Source organism: Mauremys mutica, chromosome 1, assembly GCF_020497125.1.
Source record: "Mauremys mutica isolate MM-2020 ecotype Southern chromosome 1, ASM2049712v1, whole genome shotgun sequence".
Lineage (NCBI taxonomy): Eukaryota > Metazoa > Chordata > Testudines > Geoemydidae > Mauremys > Mauremys mutica.
Genome location: NC_059072.1, coordinates 198916636 through 198923835, shown reverse-complemented (window position 1 = coordinate 198923835; position 7200 = coordinate 198916636).

The following is a 7200-nucleotide window of genomic DNA, read 5'->3' as shown; positions in this document are numbered from 1 at the left end:
CTGATGCCATAAGTAACAACCAACATCATTTTACCTACTTTTTTCTCTTTACTCTTTTATTTTCTTTAGGGCTTTGTTTCTGATGGTTAGGGTGACCAGATAGCAACTGTGAAAAAACGGGATGGGGGTGGGGGGTAATAGGTGCCTATATAAGAAAAAGTCCCCAAAAACGGGACCGTCTGTATAAAAACAGGACATCTGGTAACCCTACTGATGGTGAGATTCAGCATTATTTTATTTTTATGTCTGAAAAGTAAAGACACATTTTCTCTTTTTTTTTAAAAACAGATTCCATCAAAGCACAAACCACTTGGATCTGAAGCTCCTTTCACCCTTCTCCCATTCACTAGACCATGGGTACTTACTCAATTTTTAACTCAGTCATTACGCAGGCAAATTCCCATTGCAAACAGCGAGTAAGCATAGAGTATATAACGTGAGTGAAAACTGAGTAAGAACCTCAGAGTTTGGCCCACAGAGAAGAAACAGCTCTTCTTATGCATTCTTCAATTTTATTTGCATATAGGACCTTTCATTCATTTATTTTTAGAGACTAAGGGTATGGCTACACTGACGAGTTGCAGCGCTGGTAGTTTGCAGCGCTGGTCGTCCAGCTGTGCAGGGCCAGCGCTGCAGTGTGGCCACACTGACAGCTACCAGCGCTGCAGTGTGGCCACATTTGCAGAATTTGCAGCGCTGTACTGAGAGGTGCATTGTGGGTAGCTATCCCACAGAGCACCTCGTCCTGTTTTGGCGCTGTTTTGCCGCTGAGTATTGTGGGAAGGGGAAGGAAGTGTGTGGGTCATTCCGCTTCCTGTTCCAACGCCCCGTGGTGCATCGCTTCACTTCCCAGCAGTACAGTTTCCCCATCCACGTTTCTAGCCATTGTGAGTGCAGCACGCTTTCTGTGTGAAATGGAGACTGAGCTGCTGAGGACTTTGCTGATGACTGTCGCCAGCACATCACGTTTGGCAGTTGAGCTATTCCTTCAGCTCCAAAGTGACAGTGAGGAGTCTGACGATGATCTGGATTTGCCTAATGCGGGTGACATGAAATTGCTTGTGGCGGTAACGGAAATGCTCAGCACCGTGGAACGCCGCTTTTGGGCTCGTGAAACAAGCAGTGAGTGGTGGGATCACATTGTCATGGAAGTCTGGGATGATGAGCAGTGGCTGCAGAACTTTCGTATGAGAAAAGCCACTTTCATGGGACTGTGTGCTGAGCTCGCCCCCACCCTGCGGCGCAAGGACACGAGATTGAGAGCTGCCCTGACGGTGGAGAAGCGTGTGGCTATTGCAATCTGGAAGCTGGCAACTCCAGACAGCTACCGATCGGTCGGGAACCAGTTTGGAGTGGGAAAGTCGACCGTGGGAATCGTTTTGATGCAAGTTTGCAGGGCCATTAATCGCATCCTGCTAAGGAGAACTGTGGCTGTGGGGAACGTGCAGGACATTGTGGATGGCTTTGCAGAAATGGGTTTCCCTAACTGTGGAGGGGCAATAGATGGGACACATATTCCTATTCTGGAACCACCCCACCTAGCCTACAAGTACATTAATCGCAAGGGGTATTTCTCTATGGTTCTCCAGGCGCTTGTGGATCACCGTGGGCATTTCATTGACATTTACACAGGCTGGCCTGGAAAAGTGCATGATGCATGCATCTTTCGGAACAGTGGCCTGTTCAGGAAGATGCAGGAAGGGACATTTTTCCCAGACCGAAAGATCACAGTAGGGGACGTTGAAATGCCCATTGTGATCCTTGGGGACCCCGCTTACCCATTAATGCCTTGGCTCATGAAACCCTATACAGGGAAGCTGGACAGGAGCCAGGACCGTTTCAACTACAGGCTGAGCCAGTGCCAAATGACTGTGGAGTGTGCTTTCGGCCGTTTAAAGGGGCGCTGGCGGGCGCTTTATGGGAAGCTAGACTTGGGGGAAAGCAGCATCCCTGCGGTTATATCCGCGTGCTGTACCCTCCATAATATTTGTGAAGGGAAGGGTGAAACATTCAGCCAGGCATGGACCAACGAGGTGCAAGTCCTGGAGGCTGAATTTGCACAGCCAGACAGCAGGGCTACTAGAGACGCCCACCACAGGGCAACAAGGATTAGGGATGCCTTGAGGGAGGAATTTGAGGCTGAAAGCCAACAGTAATGTTTTTTGCCTTGACCAGGAGTGATGTGCACTGGTTACAGTGCTTTTAAGTGCCTGTGTTTTCCTTGCTGTTTGTTACCTGTGTTTTCCTTGGGGTTTGTTATCTTTCACTTTATGCAATAATAAAAACTGTTTCATAATCAAAGAAATCATTTATTTAAAAAAAAACAAATAAACGGGCAGGGGGGTTGGTTGTTGAACTGTACATTCATAGTTTTGCATATGTACTGCCAGGAGTGCTGTTGTGCACCTCAGGATTGTACTGTTGCATGGTGATGGGGGTTGAGTGCAGAGGGTAAGGGTCGTAGTTCTCTTGGCTCATAGGTGACCGTACAGGTGTCGGGGGCAGCTGGTGATGGTGTAGGTAAGAACCTGGATGCTGGGGAATGGGACTTGGAGCTGACATTGGTGCATAGGGGAAAGAGGTTTGGGAGGGTGGGGGTTTGGCACGGTAGTGCTCTGCCTGCATTGCTACCAGTGACTGCATACAGTCTGTTTGGCGCGCCATGAGGTTTATAAGCTGCCTCGTGGTTTTCTTCAGCGTCAACGCCTTTCTCCTGCTTTCTGTTTCCTTCCAGTGCTGCATCTTTTCTCTCCATTCCTGCGCAGTTTTATTCTCTGTTGCACACTGGTTCATAACTGCCTTCACCAAATCTTCTTTGCTTTTATTAGGCTTCCTTCTCAGGTTCTGAAGCTTTCTTTCAGTCACTGATAACACCGGACCAGGACTAGTCAAGGACACTGTAAAAAATCAGCAAATGATACATTTTAATAGAGCCTGCATTGTGTATAATCTGAAGTTAGTTTCAAGTCTCACACTGTAGCATTCCTCAGACATTTCAAACACAGCTAGAGAATTCACAGCCTCCCAGAAATGGTAAGTTAGGGTACAGTGCCTGTTTTTGGGCTTTGTTAAAGGCAGGCAGCAAGCAGCACTTGGGGAAAGCAGCACTGCCATGTCCCTCAGGAATTAACCCTGGGGTTCCTGCCGCGGTTTGCTTGGGCAGGGGTGCTTTTTGCTTCATGGGTACAGTGCCTGTTTTTGGGCTTTGTTAAAGGCAGGCAGCAAGCAGCACTTGGGGAAAGCAGCACTGAAACACTCCCTCCATTTCCCACAGGAGTTAATACTTGAAGATATCTCCCTGCTGCGGGTTACCAAAGAAGCAAGGGAGGGTCTCCTACAACAATGCGGATTCCGCCCTGGCCCCTATGCAGCTTGCCTGTGTTCAGCCATGGTTCCCCCACCCCTCCTGGAACAGTGGCGCGGACGCGTTAGCCTGACTGGGACAGGGACCACACTGGCTCTCCCTTTAAACTTGGTCACGCGAATTGCCTATGCTCTTGCAGAAACTTTTGAAGAGATTACAGAGGCAGATTACCGCAACGTGATAGACCACATCAATGGGATATTCCATGTCTAGGCATGCAGGCATGCAGCCATACCACCCCCCCTCCTCTCCCAAAACCTTTGCATTGCAATAAAAGCTGCTTACCTGGGACCTGCTCCTGTGATTCTTCTGCACCAAGCCCCAGGGGCTGTGACTGGCTAGCTTCCTCCTGCCTTGAGAAGAGCTCCTGACTGCATGCCTCCTGGGACTCCGGGGTGTCTTCCCCCACCACAGTAGCCTCACTGTCTGCCTCCCCCTCCCCCTCCTCTACCGGCTCTGAACTGTCCATCGTGGTCCTTGGATTTACAGAGGGGTCACCCCCATAAATCACATCCAGCTCCTTGTAAAACCGGCAGGTCGTGGGGGCAGCGCCGGATCTGCGGTTCCCCTCACGTGCTTTGCAATAGGCACTCCGCAGCTCCTTTACTTTAACCCTGCACTGCAACGCGTCACGCTCATGGCCCCTTTCCAGCATGGCTCTTGATATCTGGGCAAAGGTATCATAATTCTTACGGCTAGAGCGCAGCTGTGCCTGCACAGATTCCTCCCCCCAAACACTGATGAAGTCCATCAGCTCGCCATTGCTCCATGCTGGGGCTCGTTTGCCACGTGGAGGCATGGTCACCTGTAAAGATTCACTGATTGCACTCCACACCTGGCTGAGCAAACAGGAAGGGGATTTTAAAATTCCTGGGGCATTTAAAGGGCGGGTCACCTGAGGCCAGGGCAGTAGAGTCTGACCTGATGAGCAGAGTGGCTGAACAGGCATTCTGGAATACATCCTTATACCCTGGAGGCCAATCACAGCACTGGTGTGTGGCCACACTTGATGACCAGCGCTGCAGCACCAGCGCTGGAATCCTTATTCCCCATGCCGAGTGAGGTGTACGGCCAGCGCTGCAGCCAGGGAGTTGCAGCGCTGGAAGTGCCCTGCAGGTGTGGCCACTTACTAATTGCAGCGCTGGTGGAGGCTTTCCAGCGCTGCAAATCGCCAGTGTAGCCATACCCTAAGGGAAAAGATGCCAATCTAAAAATTAGGCATTCTAACACTTACTTGTCCTTATAACATCCAACGACAATATGCCATAGTGCTGAGTGTCCATAGCCACGCTATTCAGCTTTACTCCAAATATCTAAAAGTTCTACAGGGCTATTACTAGGGCTATCAATTAATTGCAGTTAACTCAAGTGATTAACTCAAAATAAATTAACTTGATTAAAAAAGACGAATCACCATTTTAATCACATTGTTAAACAATGAATACCAATTTAAATGTATTATAAATATTTTTCTACATTTTAAAATATATTGATTTCAATTACAACACAGAATACAACGTATACTGTGCTCACTTTATATTATTTTTATTACCAATATTTGCACTATAAAAAAGATAAAAGTACAAGTACTGTAATTCAAACTCTTTATTGTGAAAGTGCAACTTACAAATGTAGAATTATTTTTTTACATAACTGTACTCAAAAACAAAATAATGTAAAACTTTAGAGCCTACAAGTCCACTCAGTCCTACTTCTTGTGCAACCAATCACTAAGACAAACAAGTTTGTTTACATTTACAGAACATAATGCTACTTATTTACAATGTCACCTGAAAGTGAGAATAGGCATTCACATGACACTGTTGTAGCCAGCATAGCAAGGTATTTATGTGCCAGATATGCTAAACATTCATATGTCTCTTCATGCTTCATGCCCCTTCATGCTTCAACTTGTAGATCTTTTTTTAACAGTGCAAATATTTGTGTTAAAACTTAATATAAAATGAGCACTCTACACTTTGCATTCTGTGTTATAATTGAAATCAATATATTTGAAAATTAAGAAAAACATACAAAATTATTTATAATAAATGTAATCAGCATTCTATTCATAGGCGTGTGTACGGGGTGTGCCGGATGTGCCCAGGCACACCCTAATGTCTCAAAAAAAAAGTGGCTTTGCATTTTAATTTAATCGCATGATACTTTTTTAGTTTTAAAGTATGCAATTGTTGTATTATTCAATAAGCGCCAAATGCATAATATAGATGTTGTAGAAATGTATGGAAAGCCCGCATTTGCTCGCAGCATGCGTCCCAACTACTGCGGCGCCCCATTACCATTGGTCCTCCCCTCCCTCTCCAACTACTATTCTAGAAAATTATTTGACATATATAAGCGGCCGCATCAGGCGTGCCCAGCGCAGTGTCTACAGCGTTTGTAATCTTTGTCGCGTGTACTCTACTGAAATAGCATAGCAAGCCCGTGGCTTTACATTTTAATTCAATCGTATGATACCCCATTTTAATTTTAAAATATGGATCGGTTCATTGTTAAGATAAGAAAAGGAGCAGACAAACTGAATTATAATGAATGTGCTGATAGTAGTGCAAATACCTCGGACTCCTCGGTTAAGAACTTACATGAAGATAATGCTGCCACCAGTTCCAGTGCGTGCAATAAACTGAGTAACGACCAACAGAAACAGACTTTGTCTCTTTGTTCAGGTCAGTGTAGTTCCTATTCAAAGCCATCAAACATTCCATCTGATGACCCAGTCTGTGATATTCCAATAAATAGATTAGAACGCCAGTCTCGATTATCTAGAGGTCCTTATCAGCCTAGATTGAGCATGTTTCCTAGAAGTAAAGTAGGGAATAAACAAAGAAGTTTTCAGTTCGATTGGTATGAAAAGTATAGGTGGTTAGAATATAGCCCATCAAAGGATGCCGCATTTTGCTTTTACTGCCGTTTCTTCTCCTCTAATGATCCAGCAAACAAAGGTCACACTGATCCAGCATTTATTGATAAGGGATTCAGAAACTGGCATAGGGTTAACGAATGTTTTAAAAACCACCAACTGTCAAAATCTTATATGTTGAGCTGTTCTTCGTGGTCAAGTTTTAATGAAGGGAAACCTATTGATGTATTGGTGGATGAGGGCAAGCAGGCTTATCTGTCTCAACAAGAAGAATGGTGCCATAACCGAAGTGTAATGGAGCAACTGATTGACATTGTTTTGTGTTTGGCAAAAGATGAGAGACTATTCAGGGGTCACAGTGAAAAAGCTGACAGTTTTGAGAAAGGTTTATTTCTAAATCTTGTCAATATGCTCCAAAAATATGATCCCGTAATGGCAAAGCATGTGCAACAATCTCCTTGAAATGCTACCTATCTGAATAATCGCATGCAAAATTATTTAATTGTGGCCTTGCACAATGTTGTGCAACAAAAGATTGTGTCTTCACTAAATGGAAAAATGGTCTCAATAATTGCCGACGACACTACTGACCGTGGACACCATGAACAGATGTCCATTGTGGTGCGGCATTTTGACAGTGAAAAACATAGTACAGTTGAACATTTTGTATCTGTTCAGAGACTATTAACAGTTGATGCTCAGTCTATTTTTGACCAGTTAAATGACGTCCTTGGCATTCTTAAAATTGATTGGTCATCAGTGTTATCTGTCTGTTTTGATGGTGCATCTACTATGTCTGGATGTACTGTGGGAGTTCAAATGAAATGTAAAGAAAGAAACAGTGAAATACTCTATGTACACTGCTATGTGCATTGTTTGAACCTCGTCCTAGTAGATGCATGCACTTCAAGTAAACAAAACAGAACTGTCTTTGATTTCTTTGGTGTTATTCAGA